At 38.5% G+C, this 22,503-nt stretch overlaps 1 pseudogene; it reads left to right on the forward strand.

Moving 5' to 3' along the window:
• The first annotated feature begins 13,790 nt into the window (after positions 1-13,790).
• On the forward strand, positions 13,791-14,182 carry LOC140514724 (isoamyl acetate-hydrolyzing esterase 1 homolog pseudogene; annotated as a pseudogene).
• Positions 14,183-22,503: the final 8,321 nt, after the last annotated feature.

The raw sequence follows: 22,503 nt of genomic DNA on the forward strand, positions 1-22,503 counted from the left end.
TCGAGAATAAACCTGTTCACATGCCCAGTCCTGAAACTTCACTTCTACTATTGAAGTGTTACTACCAATTGGCAAACACATGCCAATAATACAGACAAAATAATGTCTCTTGGGAAAATTATGGTCTTTCAAGTTTCTATACATATATCTGTATGATATATGTCATAAAATATACAAGTATTATAACAAATGAGGCAGCTGAGTTGTCTCCAAATGTAACTCAGCACACTAAGATAAAACACTGCAGCCTGACTCTTTGGATTAGAACATTCCAAACAAGTGTTAGTGTGCTTAATGAAAACTTGTTCAGGTATAAATGAGCGGTAAAATAGAATCACTTTATGCGTGCTGTGACTCAGTGTAAGGATTTGCTCCAAAACTGCTTCATCACCGTGCATCTCTTCTGTACTTTTATATATGTATTCATATATGTGTGTGTGTAATCTGCAATAGGAATGAGGTGAATTATCCCTGAAAATATGGGATAATGCTTCTCATTGTCAATGTATAAGTAATATTGTGCTCTTCCATCTTAATGGCCCTTCTGCTTAGAGACCAGGCTCTGTTAACCTTTTTTCAAAAATCATTTTTGTCTCATTTTTCCTCTCGGATAATGAAACTCACTCTTCCCATATTATCCCTCCTAGCAGACCAAATATTTTCTTCATACCAAGGCTCTCTGGTGTTAATGTGTTGCTGTGAATTGATACCCTGAATCAGACATATGGTACATTGGATACATTTATTTGATAGGAACAAAATACATTGTTTTTAACTTTCAAAATTGCTTATTTCTTAAATTGTATATTAATGCAAGCTAAGATCCATTTAGGTCAATAAAATTTACAGGTTGCTTAATGAGAGAAATTTCAAGATTTTATTTTGCTGTAATCAGCTGGAAAATATATGTTGTCATTCCACATCAAGTAGTTTAAATGCTTCCTGGATTTTGGTCCTAAAGGATTTCCTTTACTTTGTTGATTGGAGACTAATAGAGTGGAAATAGCTTATTTTCCTTTGTGAAAGGTAATGTTTTGCCTTGTTAGAGCAAGTTTTTATATATCTGAGGAATGTACCTTTAAGAAAACTCAACAGAGAAAAATGCTAAGAACCTTTTATTCATACCTCCATATCCTGGAACATTTAATCATCGTTTCAATTCTGAAAATTCCTTGATGATCTTCAAGTTGATGACAACTCTCAAATTTGTTATGAACATGAGTTAGATGTTTAATTTCAATTACTTTCCTGTCATGGATATAGGAATGCTTGAGTTTCAGTAGATTAATTTGCATTTGAGGTTCTCTGTTTTATAGATAGATTCTAAACCAAGCACTGTCGAAAATTCATTAGCCATTACCAGAATTTGCTGGGGTTTTTGTTTTTTTTTTTATGGTCAATTCAGCAATGTGAGATTCTGACTTTTTCAAATGCCTTTTTAGAATTAATTTTTGTGCAAACATAAAAAATTGATTTTTATATAGATAATAGTCTCAGATCATTTGGAAAATTATTAAGAGGCAAATTTGTTAATGAGCCAATAGGACTGTGTAACTAGTCAGAACCCTATAACTACCATTGTGTTATTAGAATACTTGAAGATAAAACAGAAAAGTATGCGTGGGGTTTTAATTGTTCTATTGTATTGCTATGTTATCAATGCATCTTTATTAAATAGGGGCTAATTAACACATAATGGAAATAATTTAGTAATGTCCTGTATGGAATGTTAATAATGAAACCATAAGTTTAAGGTACAGGCTTAAAAATTTAAAACAATCATTAACTGAATCACTTTATTTTGAAAAACATAAACTGTTTTAGTTAGTATGAAAATCAGTGAGATGTTACTTTATTTATGGTAAGAAATCTCTTACATTCCGCTGAAATGTTTTCCTATAGAGGGAAAGATGTACATCTTTTTCACAGTTTCTCTCAATGTGAAATAAAGTTTAAAGCTGACATTTTTGTGAATGCTCTTTAAAAAAAAATTATTTGTTATTACTCGAGGGAAAAAGCAATATATTGAGCTCTGGATTTTGGATTAGGAAACAAACAAACAAACAAACATCTGGATTACAAAATTTACTAGAGTTGAGACCATAGCCTAAATCACCTAATCTCTCTAAGCCTCAGTTGCAACCTCTACAAAATGGTGATAATATCTATCTCATTAGTTCATAGGATCGTAGATTTATAGCTGGAAGGGGTATAGATCTAACCCTTTCACTTTGCAGTTACGGAAATGGCAGCACAGGAAGATAAAGCCAAAGGTTCCACAAATACAGTAAGGCAAATTATGCTTTCAGTCCTAGTCCTATGACTTAAAAGTATAGCATGTTTTCCCCTGCACCACGTTGCCTCTATCCTGCCATCTTTCATCCAGGATTGTTTTGGGTAACCTAGTAAGAGACTAATCAATTTACATCATTAAGGAAAATGTTATGCTATTTCATTATGAAAATTAAAATTATTCATTGCTTTGTTTTCTCTGTTTTTTGTATCTGTTAGTGGAGTTTTTTCAAGTGACACAGAAAAATATCAGGGGAGATTGCAGAGTGGTTTTGGGAAAACCAATTTACTGCTGCAAAAAAATGGGAAACAGTGGTTAAATACCCAAAACTAATGGTTGTGATTGAATTGGGTCAAGGAGCAATCAATCTTTACTTCATGTTGGATTAAAGCTCAACATGCTGTTACAATATGCCCCAAAATTCTGTTTTCACTTCCTCAAACACTCTGTGCAAACTGGGAAAAGCAAAACCAAAAGTCAGAAGGGTACAAAATACTCAGAACCAAGGTGAGAGATGTATGTATTCTGCTTTTGCATAGATACCACTTTTAAACCAAGGGTTAAAGTCAATACCCTTGGACCCTGGATGCTCTTTGAGGAATATATAAATCTAATCTGACAGTCTTCAACTGCTACCTTTGTTTCATTTTAATATTGTTACAATAACCCTCCATAATTCAATTCTTTTAAAGATCCTGTCTGCTACACACCTTCAAACTAAAATTTCCTAGAATTCTTAGATACAGTTAGTTAATTTTTAAATATGGATAATATCTTGGAGAAAGGGGGAAAGGAAAAAAAAATTGTTGTTTGAACAAATAGAAGAGGAAATAAATAACCCCGTGGACAGTTGGCTCCATTAGATAAACTTTATAGTCTGAGAAATTTCAAATTACCCTGATCCCAAAGGTAAAATTGTTTGTGTGCAAGTATGGGCTAGGTATCATAGATACATGCAGGTAGAGCTGCAGTACCATTATAGGTATTTAGCAGAACCCCTTTTACAGGTAAGAAAACAGACTTATAGTCCTCTGATTCAAAGCCCCTTGGCTCTTTCCATTGCATCACCCCGTGGAAAAAGGACAAGGACACACACACACACACACACACACACGTAGCAGCAGCAGCAGCAGCACCCGATAGGTGCCACACTCAGAAGGGAAAAGAGAAGGTGCAAGGCGGCTCCCATTTGAGGGTCCGACAAAGGGGTAGGGGGGTTGGTGAGTGCTGCACTTACCTCAAAATGACAGAAGCCTGGAGTAGTCTGTACTGTGTGTACTGCACAGCTGCAACCACAAGTATTATAGCAACCACCTGGGAGATGGGCTAAGCCCCACCCCATCTGTCCAACCCAGGCAGAGCCCTGCCCTACCACTCCTCTTTGCAGGAAGGACCTAAGGACCTGCCTCCCTTTTGAAAGATAAACCCTACCCCCAACGTTATGATTCCAAGGTGAGCCTACTTCTCTGCTCCATCATACTTCCCTACAGACAGTTTAACCCCTACCCATTGCAGCTAATCCAAACCAGCTTTTGTTTCTTGAAATATTCTGCGGAGCTTTCTTAGATCATAGTTTTCAGATAGTTAAATAATTCTTAAATTATCTCTCCTAGATCAATTTTCCAAGTCATTTGTTTTTCCAATGAGATAGTTCACATGGTCTTCCATTTTTCATTCTTTTGACTTTGTTTTATTCTTTTTGATGTTTCATGGTGTCAGCTTCCACTTGCCCACATCTAATTTTTAATAAATTATTTTCTTCAGGGAACTTTTACACTTCTCTTTTTTATCTGGCTAATTCTGTTTCTTAAGGAATTCTTTTCCTCAGTGAATTTTTGTTCCTCTTTTCCCATTGGGCCTATTCTGTTCCTCTTTCACACTTTTTTTCTTCTCCCTCTCCTTCTCCCTCCTTCCCCCTCTTTTTTCCTCTCCTCTCTATCGATACCCCCCTCTTTCTGGGTGTTTCCTTACAGTCCCTCATCTCTCCTTTCTTCTCCTTCTTCTCCTCTCTTTTTCCTTCCTTCTCTCTCTCTCTCTCTCTCTCTCTCTCTCTCTCTCTCTCTCTCTCTCTCTCTCTCTCACACACACACACACACACACACACACACACATACACACTTCATTCAACCACCTCCTGTTGCCACTAGAATCCAACAAAACTCCCCTATTTGGCATTTAAGTCACTTTACAACATGATCTTTTCATACCTTTCCAGTATTACACTATTTAAATTTCTTCTGAGTCATTCTGAGTGGCCCCATTTTTGTCTGGTCTTATTTGTTTTCTGGGAGTATTAACCACTGTGTTGGGAAAGGTGGGTACTCTGATCCCATCACTTTGCCTTTTTTTTTTTAAACCTGCTGTTTATCCTTCATTTTCAAAAAGGATCTTTCTGGTTGAGGTCTTCACTTCTAAGTGAATTGGATTTCAGTGAGGCAAAGTTGTCAGTCTCAATCTCACTTTCAGAGTCATCAAAGTCCACTGGCAAGACAAAAGTTGAGGCAACTGGTGTTGGCCTGGGAGGCGGTGGATGACCTTGGCATCTTCTATGTCTGACCAAGTCTAGGAACTCTACAGCACCTGTTTCATTTGCCTTCGTGGCTACTGGAACAAATTGTTCTCATCTGCCCATTCTGCCTGGGGGGAAAGTCTTCCCATGTGTAGGGTAAACATTCCCCCTAACTCAATGGATGAGGACTATCAACCACCCTCAATTTGATTTAGTCCATCAGCTGAAAGGGTTTTATCAAGGTGTGGTCACTTGGAGCCACAGGTAAGAGCTGAGTGACAAGCTGGACACCAAAGATGGATGAGCAGCCCTGAAAAGGGGTTGGCAAGATGACCCTCCTGAGATGCTAGTCCTCAACACTCCATGTACCTTCTTGTCAGCACTTAGCCACATGCCTTTTCATTCCATCCCATCCCCCTCATCTCTAATCTCATTCCCCTATGATGTGGCAATGGGGGAGACACTATCACCTACCCCATTTTGGAAACCTGTACCTTTCAGGATTGTCTTGTACGGATGAACTAACTTTTAATTTTCAAAAACAAACAAAACCACTGACTACTTAATATAAGCCTCTAGACTAATGCCATGCCTCTCACAGGACAAAAATAAATCTTTAAAAGGAGTCTATTAAGATTAAAATGGTTCAAGATATAACTTCAAAATGTAACATTCTGGGTATAATTTCATAATTTTCATAACTACAAATCATCATATAAAACACTTCTGTACTATAAGCAAACTATCCCTCCCTGCACTTTGGTAGTGACTATTTGTGATGGAAGAGGGGATCTCAGTTTTTCAGTAAACCAATTCATCATTTTAGAATTTTCTAAGATTTGGAAGCTTCTTTCATAGGACTGATAAGATTTTATGACCTTTACCCCCAAAATAGCCTCAAGGAACCTGGCAAGTTGACAGATAGGGAGATCTTTGCAATCTCTGTCTCTGTCTCTGTCTCTGTCTCTCTCTCTCTGTCTCTGTGTGTGTCTCTCTCTGCCTCTCTCAATTAAAAGGAGTTTTTTAATCATTTCAAGGCAACAAGACCTTGAGAGAAGCTGGGCCATGGCAGCTTACCTTTACACACACACACACACACACACACACACACACACACTTGCACCAACTCTGCATTTATAGACAATTTTTCTTATTAACAGCAAGACAATCCTGATAGGTACAGGTTCCTGAAAAGGGATGGGCCATTGCTTCTCAACTCCTCTCCCTTTGCTACATCATAGAGATGGGAAGAAAACCTTGTGTGGGTATAGTATGGCTGTGTGTTGACTAGCAGGTAATACAAAGGGCAAGTGGATGGATCAAAGTACACACCTCTCCCAACAGACCAGGTGACACTTCTCCCAAGACCCTGGTGCACGTGACCCTGAAGTTAAGCAAGACTGGAGACAATGGAGTCACTCTGGCTGATTCAGCACAATTTCAGTCACATTTTATTTCTTCTCCTTCTGTTTCCTTCACATGGGTTCTTCCCATACCTGGAACACTCTCCCTCCTTGCCTCAACCTCTTGTAATCCCCATTTTCTGCAGTTATCTAGAATATATCAAGCACTTAGTATATGCTAAACTCTGGGGACACTGAGAAAAAGAAAGAACAATTTCTGCTCCCCAGGAGCCCACAGTGTAACGGTGAAGACAACATATGAACAACTATATGCAGACATGCCACAAACTGGGTAAATTGGCAGTCATCTAAGGGTGGGTTGGGAAAAGTTTGAAGAAAGTGTGACTTTAGTTTGAAGGATTCTAAGAAAGTCTGGAAGGGGTAAAGAGGATGGGGAAAGTTCCAGGCATGAGGGAGAGCTAGGGAAAAAGGCTTGAGTTGGGAGATGGAGCGGCATATGTGAGGAATGACCAGTGACACTGTATTGGAGAGAATGACCAAGGTATAGAAGGACTGGAAAGGTTGGCTAGCGCCAGGTTAAGAAGGACTATGAACCAAATGGAGGATTTCATATTTCATTCAGAGGGAAATAGGGAGATAATGAGCTGGGGATGGAAGCTCAATTCCAGGTGGACAGTCTCGGGCGCGTAAAGGTGGGAACTTCTAAATCATAGAGTTCTCACGAGGCCCATCCAGGAAACGACTGGGAATTGAGGTGAACCGAGCTATCTTGTGTATTTCTGCCTCTTCCCGTGAGAAACGTGATGGGAGAGAGCTCTTCCCGCCCTCGAGATTGTCCGGGATCTGGGCACACTATTGTTATCTAACAGCACGGTATTCAGATGCAAACTATGCTGCTGGAGAGTTTAAGTAGGATCAGGAAAGCCTGAAAGTTCCCTTGGGCGGAGGGGCGCAGAGCGGACAGGACAGAATCCTCTCTCCGCTTTCCCCTCCCCCTCTCTCCCCACTTATACTTCTACTTCCAATCTCTTATTGTAAGATCTTTGCCTCCTTGGGAGATTCTTCACTCCCTCCTAAGGAAGAATTCCCCTGCACTTGTAACTAGACCCTGAAATAAAGCTCAACCCTTGTTCGACTCTGGAATGTCCTTTCTCTCATACGAGCATCCGGTTTGGCCAACCGAAGACCTCCGATAGAGGTAAGGGAAGACTCGGGTAGCCCTCAGGCCTCTAGGCCTGGCAATAATGGAGTTCAAATGTGTGTGTGTGTTTGTGTGTGTGTGTGTGTGTGTGTGTCTGTGTGTCTGTGAGGGTGAGACTTGTTTGTCCTTAGCTTTTGGAAGATGGATGTGACAGCTGAGTTGAGGATGGACTGAATTGGAGAGAAACATAAGGCTTCAAGAATAGTAGTCTGGAGTGAGGTGATAAGGACTTGATTCCTTCATGTCTTAGCTTATGTGTCATCTTTCTGGTCTCCCTCAGTTTTTAGGAAACCCACTCCCAAAGCTACCTTAACCTCACTTTGTTTATACTCAAGGTAGTTCATCCATGTCTAAGAAGGCAGTCTTTAACTCCATCAAAAGTAAAATGCAAGTGGAGCTTACAGAGAGGTAAGATTCTTGGCTGCATAAAAAGACAGATGAAATGCAGTTTTAAACAGATAGTAACAATCCAGAATGCTTTTACGATGCCCTAAAGGCTATTTATGGAGCAAAGACTTATGGTCCATCTCAACTACCCAGTGCTGATAGAGCCACATCGATTAGTGATGAGGACATGATCCTGTAAAGACTTCGATAGCATTCTCAACAGACCATCATCAACCAAGGCTGAAGCCATTAACCATATGTATACTTAAGACTGGAACAAGTCCCTGTCTAGCCAAACTTCCAATTGAAGAAGAGATTTTGAATACTTTTAAGCTCCACTTGCATGACAAAGTACCTGGTGCTGATTTTATTCCATCTGAGATTTGTGTGGCAGAAGATCCACTGCCCCTACAAAAGCTGACTGATAAGGATGCCTCCACTGTCCACCACTATAAAGGATAGGGAAACAAGTTGTCCTATAACAATCATGGGGTGAGGGAGGGTGGACAGTGGTCTCTTAGTCATTGCTGGGAAGATTCTTGCAAGAGTCCTCCTTAAGAGGAAGATCCTTTATCTGGAAGATGGTCATCAACCTGAGAGACAGTGTAGTTTCAGAAAAGGCCAAGAAATAGTCAATATGGCTTTTCCTGTCCAACAACTCCTGGAAAATGTCAGAAGCAGAACAGGTCTATACAGAGTGTTCATGATCTGACCAAGGCCTCTGATACTGTCAGTCATGAGGGCTTGTAGAAGATCATGGTAAACTTTGGTTGCCTGGAGAAGTTCATCAGTCCTGTACCTCAGTTTCATGATGCCTTGTTTGTACTGGCTCTGGATAATAGACAATGCTTTCATGTTTCCCAGTCACCAACGGATAGAAGCAGGGCTGTGTGCTTGTTCCCATGCTTTTTTGATGTCAGACACCTTCAATGAGGATGAAAATGGCATCAAGGTCAGCTCTTTCACTGCTGGTAAATTATTTAACTTCAAAAGCCTAAAAGTCAAAACTAAAATAGAGGGAGAGTTGGTGTGCAATGTTTTGTTCACAAGTGATTGTGCACTCAGTGCAGCCTCTAGGACTAATATGCAACAGAATACGGATTTATTCTCTGCCCTTTCTGCTAATTTTGACCAAAATACAGGTTCTCCACTAGCCAACACTACACCATCTACATTCATGGAACCATCAGTTACAGTAAATGGAGAGATTTTGAATACTGTGGATAAGTTCACTTACCTTGGCAGTATGCTTTCCAGGGATGTACATGCAGATGATAAGACTGACATACTCATTGCCAGAGCTAGCTCAGCGTTTAGGAGGAGCTGAAGGAAAGTGCAGAAGAGAAGAGGTAAGGACCAGTCTCACTAAACAGTCAGTCCCTAGTGAATGAATGCAGGTTTTTTTCTATGGCAACCTATGAAACAGAAAAACACAAAGCAGCTCCTGTATCGCACCCTTCTCTTGGGATGGTGACAGTTATGGAAAAGGGGGCAAATGGTGTTAAGACTCACACCAACTAATGGAAAAAAATAATGAGTTGCATGATTACTGGGGGAAATGTTTCAGAGATCAAAAGCTATAGATCCAGGTACTAGACAGTCTTTATAAGAATACTCTAAGCAGGGGCTGCCAGTATTTTTAATGAAAATATGAGAAGGGGTAGGTAAACTTTTGTAATTAATATTCTATAGTCAACCATATCTTTGCTATCACATGATTAAGTGAAATGTTTATTGACTCTACAAAAGAATTAATTGAGTAGAACAAAATGCCACATTAAGGGCGCTCCTGTCAGGGTTAAGGTAATAGAAGGTTTAGTTGATAGACCCAATACAGATAATTTTGTCGATTCTTTGATTATTAATAACAAGTGAGACATAAACAAGTGGCAGAAGTATTTGCCATTGTTATGGAAAATATTGCAAATGGACAACAGAAAACCTTATATTGTATAGCAAAGATTGGTCTTTCCCCATCAAGAATTAAAGAACTTTCTGAAATACTATATTTTTCTAGGTCATAAGAGTGAAAAATAAATGATAAAAATCAAAAGATGTGATCCTTGCATGTTCTCCATTTCCTTGCCCTTTGTCATCTAGCCTCCTTCCCCCTCATTGACTCCTGTACCCACTGTTCACATTGGTCAACAAAGGACAAAGCTGGAATTTTCAATACTTGACATCTATTAACAGGGGAAGGCGTGTTTGGAGGGGGCACGATGCTGCCATTATTTGTGTGATGCTTTAATAGTTTATAAAAGTACTTTGCCGGGAACAACTCCATGAGCTATGCCGTTAAGTAAATTGACCTAATTTACATGTTTCTTCCTGCTGCCACTGAACTTAGATTCCCTGTTTAATGTCTGTATGTCAGCATATTCTTATCTGTATGTTATATAGGCCCAATTTGACTTGATGTAAGTGTACAGGATATAAAGGGTTTTAAAAGTCAAACAAGATTTTATATCTTATCCTAGTGGTAACAGGGAGCCACTGGAGTTTATTGAATGAGGGTACGGAATGACACAGTTAGACTTGTGCTTTAGCTAGATAACTTTGGCACCTGAGTGGAAGTGAAATGGAGTGGCAGGGGGAGGCTGGAGGCAGGGAAAATAACCAGACAATCAGAATAGCCGACACATGTCACCTGTATCAGGGCAATGAAAACCAAATAAAGAAAAGAGGATGTATATAAAGATGATATGAAGATAGAAAATATGAGAACTGGCAACAGATTGGGTTTGGGGAGTGGGTGGTGAGAAATAGTGAGGAGCAGAGGATGACACCTATGTTGCAAGTCTGAGGAACTGGGAGGATGGTGGTGGCCTCAACAGTACTGGGGAAGTTAACAGAGGAGAAGGCGTTAGGGGAAAGAGAATGACTTCCACTATGCACATGGTTGATTGTGAGATGTCTATAGGGCATACAGTTCAAGATGTCTAAGATGCAGTTGACTATGGGACAATGGAGCTCAAGAGAGAGGTTAGGGATGGATATATAAATCTGGGAATCATCTTCATGGAGGTAATAATTGAATCCATGGAAGTTTTTGACACCAACCAAGGGAAAAAAATATAAAAGGAGAAGAGAAGAGGGCCTGAAACAGAGCTGTGGGAGTATCTCCTATTAGTGGGCATTACTTGGATGAAGATCCAGCAAAGGAAACTAAAAGGGAAAGGACAGGAGAATCAGGAGAGGGCAGTATCAAGAAAACCTAGAGGAAAGAGTCCACTGGAGAGAAGAGTAATTGACAGTTTCAAAGGCTGTCAGGGAAGTGAAGGATGAGGACTGATAAAAGGCCATTAGATTTGGCAGTTAAGATATTATTGTTTGCTTTGAAGGGAGCAGTTTCAATTGAATGATGAGGTCAGAAATGAGAATGCAGAGGGTTTAAAAGAAAGTGAAAAGAGAAGTGGAGGCAGAAATTGCAGGGGGCTTTTTCTAGCAGTCTAATGACATGGGGGAAGAGAAATAAAGCAGGGAGGGCTAAATCAAGTAGGACTTTAAGGATGGGAGAGAACTGGGTGTGTTTAAAAGGAGCAACAAAGCAGCAGGAAAGATGGGGAAAGGCTAACGGTTAGTGATAGAGTAGAGATGATAGAGGAGTGGATAGAGGAGTGGAGATAGGGGACTTAAGAAATTCCAGAACCTGAAACATTCCTAGTGGTTGGACATCCAGCAGTGATCAGAGACAATCAATTCCACTAAGTCCCTGAAAGAGAAGAGGAAAACATGCTCCTAGATCAAACTGCCTTCCACACTGACATTTGCTGGCTAGTGAGAATACCATCCTGGGCTCTTTTTTTTTTTCTTTCCTCTGCCTTGAGACTCCTTTCCAAGCAGAATTGCTTATATTATTGATTATATACAGTGACACCTGCAGGTTGACACAGACAACTAAAATTGAATACAAGGAAGGGCTTTTGGAACCTGCAGCCTTATAAAGAAAAGATGGTTTAAAATATCCTTCTTTTGAGGCATTTCTCTCTTCCTCTTTCTTCCATTCTGTCTCTAAATTAGCCAAAGTGCTACATTTAAATACCATTGAATAGACTAGATCTGAAAAAATGTGATCTAAGCTAAAAGGAAATGAAGCCCAAGATAGTTTATGATAAAAAACAACATTGAAGAATGTCCAGAAGATATTAAAAGGCTGGTGAATGCAACAAAGCAGTTAAGGGATATGAACAAAGAGTTCTCAAAAGAATTACAAACTATTGACAACCATATGAAATAAAGCTTCAAATCACTCATTCAAAAAATTCTGAAATTCCACCTCGAACCCAGCAAATTGGAAAAGATGGCAAAACAAGGGAATAGGCAATCTTGGAAGGCTTATGGAAAGATGCTTTCATTAATACACTGTTGGGGGACTTATGAACTGATCAAGCCATTCTGGAAAGCAATTTGGAATTAGGTGAAGAAAATGAGTAAAATATCCATAAGTTTTGATCTAGGAATTCTCATGGTAGGCATGAGTCTCAAGTTTGTCAGAGACAAAAGGAAAGGTTCCATCTACACTAACATGTTTATCGCTATAGTTTTTGTAGTAGCAAAGAACTAGAAACAAAGCCCATTGTCTTGGGAATGGCTAAATGAATTGTAGTATATTTGTGGCAATGGAATACTACACATATGAATGATGAATATAATGAATATAATATAATAAGAAGCATGGGAAAACTTAGGTAAACTAATACAGAATGAATGAATGAATGAAAAGGCATCATTAAGTCTTACTATGTGCTAGTGCCGGGGATATTATACAAACAAGTATAAGTGTCTCAGTTGAAAAGAGGAGAGACAGCACATATAGAGTGGGGCTAGGGAGGGGCACTTTGGGCACAGAAGTCACAAAGATGGTATAATTGGAATTACTGGACAATTAATTGTCCAAGGAATGCTTTCCATGAAATGCTATGTGCTGGGACTGTGAGGAATAGCCACTGTCAGAGGGATGACAGGAAGACACACATTAATACTCTGTTAGTGGAGGGCAAACACTAGAATTATGCAAGAGAAGTGATTAAACTATCCATACCCTTTGACCCAGAAATCACAAAAATCCAACACAGAAAGGTTTAACAAGCATCAGAATATTCATAGTAACACTTGTGTGTGTATGTGTGTGTGTGTGTGTGTGTGTTAGCAAATATCTGGAAATAAAATGGGTAGCCATCAATTAGGGAAAAGCTGAAAAAATATGGTATATGAATGTAACAACAGTATTGTGGGGAAAAAAGACTAAGAAGAATTCAGAAACAAGGGAAGATTTGTATGAATTCATGTAGAATGATATGAGTAAAAACAGAATAACAATATACACAGTCTTACTACAATAATGTGAATAAAAAGACCATTAGAAGGAAATTGAACACTGAGTAATTGTAATGACTAATCTTGGTTCCAGAGAACAGATAAGAAAACAAATCTGAATTCTCTTGAAAGTGACAGGGAACCGTGTTGCAGATGGGGTTACACACAGACAGTCTTTCAGTTATTTTGTTTAACTGTTTCTCACTCTTATTGGAGTAGATCCAGTTCCAAGGGGAGGTGGCAGTGCAGTATTGGGGTGTTCATACAAAGATGACAATAAAGAGAACAATCTTAGAGAGGCAAGTCATGAAAAGATTTCCCACCTAAATATTTCATAAAACAGAGATACATAGTAGAAAGAAAAGAAATGCTAGAGAAAATTCAGCAACAGGTGCAACTAAGTCAGGCAATCCTGAGCCCACTTAAGTATGAAATTGGAAGGACAAAAAAAGGGAAGAAAAATGGAAAAGATATGAAGGGATAAAAGCCAAAGCCCAGGGAGGAGGCTTGAAAGGGCCTGGAAGGGACTTAGGGCAGCCATAGGCCTTTACAATTCCAGATGGGGTAAAATCATTGCTCTAAGATTAATCAGGGAAAGTAATAATGCTGAAAAATGTCATCGCAGTTACAATTTTCTTTGGTGCCAATGACAGTGCTTTAAAAGATGAGAATCCCTAGCAACACATTCCACTGGATGAGTATATTGAGAATTTAAAGACCATGGTACTGTATCTAAAGTCCATAGATGTTCTTGAAATTGGAATTATTTTTATATCATCTCCTCTTTATGAATCAGCTTGGGAAAAGTTTGCAAACTAAATCGAATGAATCTGGTTGTTGGTGAATGCAGCAAAGCCTGTTTGCAAGTGGGCCAAAACTGTGGGACAGGTTTCCTTTACCTTTGCACACTGATGCAAGAGGATAACAAGGACTTTTCTTTGTATTTATCAGATGAGCTGCATTTATCACCAAAGGGAAATGAATTTCTATCATCACCACTCTGGCCTTTGCTGGAGAAGAAAGCATGCTCACTGTCTTTCATCCTTCCTTACTGGTTGGATATAGGTCAATTGAAAGCTGATCACAATCTTCTAGGGGATGGTGACAGTTAATTAATTACATAAAATATGAGTTGCAATTGATTTATAAAGTATTAAAATGCCAATGACATTCTAGAATTCTAGCGCTTGGTTATTATAGCCTTGAACAAATTTATTTATTACTAATAACATTTGCAGTTTCTTATGTAACTTTCAAGGTACTGGGAACTAAGAACACTGTTTTGATGTTATTAAATATTTACTAAAAATTTAAGGCTAGCACTACCAGTTCTATAGCTACAAATTCCATGCTGAGCATCTTGCTGATAATTCTATACATGGGGGAAAGATAAAGACAATTTTTAAAAATTTTTTTAAAATGTAAAATTTTATAAAAATGGTTATATTTTTCTGAAAATTACATGGATCTCTGACAGTTTCATACACACACACACACATGCACGCACACACGCGCACGCACAGAAACATGCACCCCAGTGCTCAAATTCCAAAAGTATAACAGAAAATATAACATGATGAATAGTTAACCATAACAATACCATAAGGCACAAGCTTCAAGTATTAGCGTAACAAGAATCCATGTAACAAATACATTCTTCCAAAAAAATTGGAAAATAGCTGTCCATAATTTTACAACAAACTATTTCCTCCATCAGTGAGAGTGGGGCACATTATAATTCTAAAGTTAGTCTCCCCTGGGATCCACAGTGAAGTAGAAATAGAAATACAGAAAATAAAGATGGAAATAAAAGCTGAAATAGACTAAGTACCTGCAAAAGAAATCTGAACTGGAGGCATGCAGGACAATCTGTGCAAGAACCTATGTGTGCTACATGGAAGGTAGTGGGGGAGAAAAGTTAGGGTTGTTTGGCTAGGCGTTAGAGTGAAGTGCACAAAAGTGGGTAATGTATAAGTCATCTGGAAAGGCAGTTTGAAGACAGATTGTGAAGGGTTTTAAATGACAAACAAGACAGTTTTCATTTGAGGCAAAGACGTGTCTCAGTATATAGGGAGCTTGGCCTGGAATGATGAAGATGTTAACTCAAATCTGTCTTCAGACACTTGCCTAGCTGTTGCCCCGTAAATGTTGCCTCATTTAACCTCTCTGTTTCAGTTTTTTTAGATGTAAAATGGTGATAACTCCCTGGTAATAAACCACAATTGGTTTGGGCAATTATGGTAAAGACCATAATTAATGGTTTTTAATGATCTAGAGTGACACCTCATGGTAGAGATAGATGAGCTGGTGGAGCGGTCAAACATGTTCTGACATGGATAGGAGCAAGTTGGACAGTGACAGTTATCCATTTCCCATGATATTCTAGATGCTTAGTTCTTCTAAATGAATATGATTAAGCTGTCTAGCTTAGTCAGGGATCTCATTGGTAGTTTTATTGGTATTGTAGCACGAAGACTACAAATTTCATGTAGGTACTTAGGCAGGATTGTCATTTTTGTCATATTGGCATGGCTCAGCACTACCACTGAATATGCCTCCAGTTATTTAAATTTTTTTTAAATTTTGTCTTATAGAGAGCATTTCTAACTACACACACACACACACGCACACATGTACACACATCTATTGAGGCAGTTATTGCATATATTTTATATAACATAAATTGCTAGCTAATATATGATTACATATCATGTATTTTAGTAAGATATACACATTATATATATATATACAACTAACTACCTCATGATTTGAATCATTCCTGATAGGTATCTGTTTCCAATGAATTTAATTTGCATTTCTTATTATTGCTTTAGAATAATCTTTCATATTATTTATTAATCAATTGCAATTTTTCTTTGTTCAAATCCCTTAACCTATTTATCCATTGCAGAATGATTTTTGGTTTCCATGTGTCTAGTAGGTGCTGTCTTTCTTATCAAACCCTATTCAGAGATATTAGATACCAAGATTTTTTCCCTTAGTCTTTTGCTTTTCTGTTCTCATTCTAGTTCCAATTTCATGTAATTGAAATTATCTATTTTATCTTTTGTAATCATCTCAATCCTTTATTTGGTTGAGAATCTGCCCCTTAACCATAGCTGTGAAAGGTACCTGATCCATTCTCTTCTTATTTTTTTAATGATAGGACTTTTAATATTCAGGTTGCATATTTATTTTGAATTTTTTATGGTATATGAAAATTTTTTATCTGAATCTTATTTCTGCTTAACTGCTTTCCAATATTTCCAAGAATTATTATTAAAGAATTCTTCCCCAGTGTTTTCAGATTTATTAAATGCTATACTAATAAGTTCAGTTTATGATTCTTCGTTGTCTAACCTGTTAGACTGGTTTATTTTCTAACAAGTGGTAAATTGTTTTAGTGGTTATTACTTTATAATATGAGGTTTGGAACTGTTTACTCCTCCTTTCATCTTTACTTTTTCCCGTTATCCATTTCTCATGATATTCGAGATGCTTAGTTCTTCTGATTGAATATGATGAAACTGTCCAACAGGGATCCCATTTATTGGCACTGTAGCACCAAGCCTACAAATTAATGTTGGTACTTAAGCAGGATTGTCATTTTTTGTCACATAGGCATGGCCCAGCACTGTTACTCAATAGGCCTCTACTTATTTAAGTATTTTTTTTTAATTTTGTCTTATAGGAGCATTTTTAACCACACACACACACACACACACACACACACACACACACACACAATTGGTAATTGCACCTATAGGTTTTGAGTGTGCCTTGGTAGACTGACTCCCAGATATACTTTTGCAATCTGTACTTATTTTCAAAGGAACTTCCCTTTCTATTATTCTCTCCTAGATTCTTATTCTTTTTATTTTTATGGATGTTTTGCATGCTGAAACTATTCTCTCTTGACAAACAATGAAACCAAAAAGTACACACCGAAAGTAATGGAGACATTGGTAGAGAAATGACATCCTTATTATCAATAAAATCAGAGAACAAAAGGGAGTTGTGGTTACATGGGGGCTCAATTTAATAGGTTCTCTTGGAAAGATAAATAAGGGCAGCGTAAGAGCTTCTGGCTGGGAGACACGAAGTTTATAAAGGCATTGTAAGAAGCTTTCTTCAAAAATTTCCCTCTTTCTTGCTTGTTTCGAGACATATTGCTTACAGCCTTCATCAGTCATCTCTGTAAGGTTTTGCAAATTAAGCTCATTTGTAAACTGGTACTGTCCTTGGGAGGGTTGTTCCTCCTCTTGACAAAGAGGTTAAGTCTTTGGCTAAATGAGGGTTTCCAAATTCTTACAGCCTTCCTTGTTACAGAGATTGTTTTATCTGTTTAACTTTGCTAGGAAGGGGTTGTAGCCCATGTCCATGTTTGTTTCTTTTTAATTTTCCCATTTTGTAGCATTGCGCATCAAATTAATCGTTTGTTGTTGATTTTTATCTTTGCTCTGGAGGCAGCAAGGTGGTTCTGTCGATAGGGTCAGGAAGTCAGGAAGATCTGAGTTCAAATATGACCTCAGATATTTATTAGCAAATTAAACCTCTAGCTAACTTAATTTCATCATGTAAAATGGGGATCATAATCACACCTACTTGCCAGGGGTGTTGTAAGGATAAATGAGCTAATATTCATAAAGCACTTAGTGGTACCTGGTAGGTACCTAATAAATCTTTGCTTCCTTTCTTCCTTCTTTCCCTTCTACTCAACAAAGTCAAGTGAATGATCTTAAATGATTTTAAAGTGCCTCACACACTGGTAACAAAAACTTGCTCTTTGTTTTAACCATGTCCACCATCTTCCAATTCTACCTTTAAATGCAATTATCTGGCATGATTGGGAAAATTATGGCTCTTGTTAGCTGGACTTTGGACCTTGTCTGATGCCAGGACTACCCTACATGAAAAAACCTACCAAAATGTACACTTCAGTGGGCTTTTGAGAACCTAGGCTCACTACATTTCAATAAGGCATCATAACAGGACTCTATGGAAGAAAACCTCCCTTGTAAATGATCTTGTAGCTACAGTTTAGTACAAGACTGTGAAGTTGTCTTCCGTTGCATCTGAATTTGGAAAAGTTAACTTTTGAAAATGGTTTTTCTTGATCCAAGAAGAGCTCTGAGGGAACTTACTTTCTCTCCGAAAGGAGACACAGCCTCTCTTTTCCTCTTTAACCAGTAAATCTAATTCACCCCAGCAAGAATGGGCTAAATAAGACCCAGGGAAAGTTATTTACTGCCTTGCCCTACATTCTCAGAGGGACTGGCATAGAGAATAGGGGTGTTGGAGAACAGCAGTAGTGTACTGACTTCATAAATTCTTGTATGGCAATCATAAACCATGTGTCCCCAAAAAAGGGAAGGTCATCTCAAAAAGAATCTTTAAGAGTGAAAATGGCCAGTTAGGGCTATGTTTGGTTGGCAATTGTGTCCCACCCTATGGGAAACTTCCTAATTATGGAGGATTCAATGGTAAAAATCTTAGGGGTATGGAGGTTTTCCACCACTGCAAAACCTTGGAAGTCAAATTGAGACCAGTTTACAAAGCCCATAGTGTATCCCTGAGTGCAAGAATTGTGGGGGATGGGGGTGTCTTCGTCCATTAGAATGTCAAATCCTTGAGAGTTGGTACTATCTTTTTGCCTGAAGCTGCTTTCCAGCACTAGGTACAATTACTGGAACTAGTAACCACTGAATAAAATGCTTTACCCTCTCTAATAGGGGTAGCACATTAAGAGGGCCAGAATATAGTATGTTATCAAAACCATTAGGCATCTATCCAGTGGATGACACTTTGTTTGTTGTGACATAAATGAGAGTTCCATTTCAAACGCATCAAAAACGAGCAGTGGAAAAATTAGCAAATTTCATAGAAATTAATTTTTTTAAGTAAAAGCATTCAAAGTAACTCATTTTTACTGTAGAAGTGGTCACGCAAACATTACCAAGTACCACTGCAACATGCTGCACTTAAATTACATAAGTAAGAAACAGCATTTATGTACTAGTAAAAAGGGAGTATCACCACTTGGAAGGTTAGGCTTTTCCCCCTCAAGTAAGATGAAAATCACCAGAGTGAAAGATTGAAGATTCAGTAGGAACCAAGAGACCCGAAGCTAGTTCTTATGTCTCTTTCTAGTCATTTCACTTCTTTTGGTCTCAGTTTTCTCATTTGTAAAAGGGAGAGGATGGGCTAAGCACCACAAGTGGATAGCCTATGAGGTTCTGGGGGCACAGGGCCTCATTCCCAGGCTCTTTACCTGCGTGATCTCAGACAAATCATTCAATCTCATGGAGTCTCAGTTTCCTCCTCTGTAAAACAGGGTAACTAGACTAGGTGGCTTCACCTCTTAAATCCCTTTCAGCTCTAGGTCGATATTAAGGTCTATGTTCAGTAAATCAACCAAAAGTTCTAGAAAGGAATGGAATTTTGCTATTTACTTGTGATTATAAATGTCTGAAAATAATTTAACATGCACAGATATTTTTCAACAAAGAATGCCAATATTTGGATAGGCCCTCAGCCATCTTTGGAAAACTATGACCTTGTGTCCATTTGGTTTTCTTCTGTTTATGAAGATTGATGACTTGAAGAAGCTATAACCAGAACCATTCTTTCCATGCATCCACTGGCCTGAACATGTAGTCTGTTCTTCTTTCTGTCTCCTTCCCAGTGGGTCCATTTTGTCTCCATGCAAGTAAGCATCCCACACCCTCATTGTTGTGTGCCAAGCTGCTGATGATCGGGTCATTGAGTGATTTTCAAACAACTGTACATAAGACGTTGCTTGAGGCTGAATCTCTACCATGTCTTTGATTTCTGTTGCTCAGATACAAGTCATTTCCCATTTTTCCACACAGTAAGTGGATACCTTTCTGCTGGCTAAGAGCTAGTCCATCTGATCAGTCTGGACACAAGCACCCCTCTTATGCAGGTGAATAAGTGGCATTTCAGCACCTTGGTTTCAGCACCTTAGGAAGGAATCCTGTTTGCCCTTGATGATTAAGTATCGCTCATGGATAACACCTGAGTTCACCCATATTGTTGCCCAAATAGAATTCTGGTTTCTAAATTTCATATTCAATTGCATTTTTTTTTGATAGATATAAAAACCCTAGCCCCATGTCCCTTGTGTGTTCAGAAACTAAGAATGGAATTTTAATGTGTATGTTTAAAAAACTTCACACATCTCCCTTGCTTATTTCCAAATGTGAATTTTGCAAGTAAAAGCCTGCCACTGCCAGTCTCTAGCAATATCATGATTCTGGCAGAGGTCCAGAAAGTATCATCATTTATTGTCACTTGAAAAAAATTGAATGCATACTTGTAAATTCACTTTAAAAAAACGCGAGGTCAGGATGACTTGAGCTCACTTGTTGGAAGGAAATCCCACAATGGAAACTGCACTTATGCTGATCTGAAGCTAGTCTAAAATGTAGTTTTCACTCCCTGGGGTACTCAGAGGTGCAGTGACTTGCCTGGAGTATTATCTCAGGTAATGCTGCACACTGGGTCTTCCTGACTCCACAGCCATCCTTTTACCCACTATGCTATGCTACCTTTCATAGGTAAGTAAAAAGATACTGTAAAAATGTGTTAATTTTTCCATAAGCCCTCCAAAATCCATGATTGTATATCACTAAAAAGTGAACTGTTTCCTAAATCTCCAATTGCTCAAAGTTTTAAAAACACAATAATAAATAATAAATGCCAATATTCATTTGTTTTTCTTTACATGTCAATATATTAACTCCTAATTAGCTTCCATTTCAACTACCTGAAATTGAGGTAGCAATGGATTGGTTCTATTAAATGCAGAAATGGTGATTCTCTCTCCCAAACACCACTAACGGCCATACTGTGTTACGGTCAAAGTGTGCAACTTAAATCACCAAGAAAATGCACCTCAGACCTATCTTCACTGGCTTTGGCACACAAATTAAAATGCATGAATTTTCTTAGGGGGAAAAATATAGTTCCTTAGTAAGCATGGACATAATACATGGCACCTGCGACTCAAACGCTAAGGCAACCTTCCTATTGACTCTTGTAAGGATTTGCATAATCTCAAGCTTGTGAGCATACTGTTTCAACACTGCACAAAGTGACTGGATAAACCATGAACCATCGCTTGTATTTTTCCAAGCATAGTGGCCTACAAAAAAACACAAAACGCACAAAGTGTCAAGAGTGACAATTATTGAAGCTGATTCCACACTTCATTATATGAAGTTACTGAGAAAACTATCCAAAAAACAAGTATGGATTTCAGTTGGCTTCACTGGCCATGGAAGTGAACCCTCTTTTCTGCCTTGGGACAGTGATATTGACATATGGGAAAGAAAATTTGCTATATACTGCCTTCCCTTCCCCATATCACCTCCTCTTGTGGTGAAGAAATTCAAGAAGGACTGCCACTGTACATAATCCATTTCACCTTGGGTCCTCCCACTCTCTCTCCTTCTCTAGAGCTTTAGCACAGTGCCTGGCACATAGCAAGACCTTAATAAGCTTGTTGACCTGACTCACTCAGACTTCTCCTTGCTAAATGTCATTTCCAATGGAGAAGATCTAGTGAATAAGCCAAAGACAGAAGCAATACCTCTTTCCCTTTCCAACTGACCCCACTTTCTCCCATTCTAAGAGCTGGATTACTGGGTAATTTGATTCCATCAATTTACTAATAATTCATGTGTTCTGTCAGACACACTGCTGATACTGACACAATAATAATGACCACCAGCTCTTTGGCTAGCCCTTGACCATGTGTCCATGCATTCTCTCTGCTGAGAGGCAAAATAATGGATGAATAAAGTTGTCAGAATTGGATTCAATTCCTGCCTCAGAGGGCAGCTAGGTGAGTGAGCAGGGTGACAAGGGACCAAGCCAAAGAGTGTGAATTTCCTCTTCTATAAAATGAAGACTATACAACTTGCCCTATCTTCTGCAGAGGGTTATTAGGAAGAAAATGCTCTGCACAAGTTAAAGTACCATCGAAGTGTAGATTATTGATCTGAATATGTGATCTAGGGCACTACCAGGGATGATTACCCCCATTTTACAAAGAGCGATGCTGAGGCAGAGAGAGGTTAAATACCTTTCCTATGGTAACTGAGCTCTTACATGGCAGAGTTAGAATTTGGGAATTTGGGAATTGATCCCCAAGCACCAGGGTTGTTATGTTATGTTATGTTACTGTATTCATTTTACCGTTAAAGGCATAGTGATGAATGTGATATATTTATAAGAGCTGAGGTCAGAGGTCAATCATACATATGGTCTGTGATTACAGGACGCAACAAATTAACTGGATCCCACTGGAATTAAAATAATGACAACAGCCTTTGTAATACTAGTGTCAAAGCAGTTGAGGTATAACTCTTCCTATAAGCATTAATATACACAAAAAATCAGTCTCATA

This window comes from Notamacropus eugenii, chromosome 7 (assembly GCF_028372415.1).
Source record: "Notamacropus eugenii isolate mMacEug1 chromosome 7, mMacEug1.pri_v2, whole genome shotgun sequence".
Taxonomy (NCBI): Eukaryota; Metazoa; Chordata; class Mammalia; order Diprotodontia; family Macropodidae; genus Notamacropus; species Notamacropus eugenii.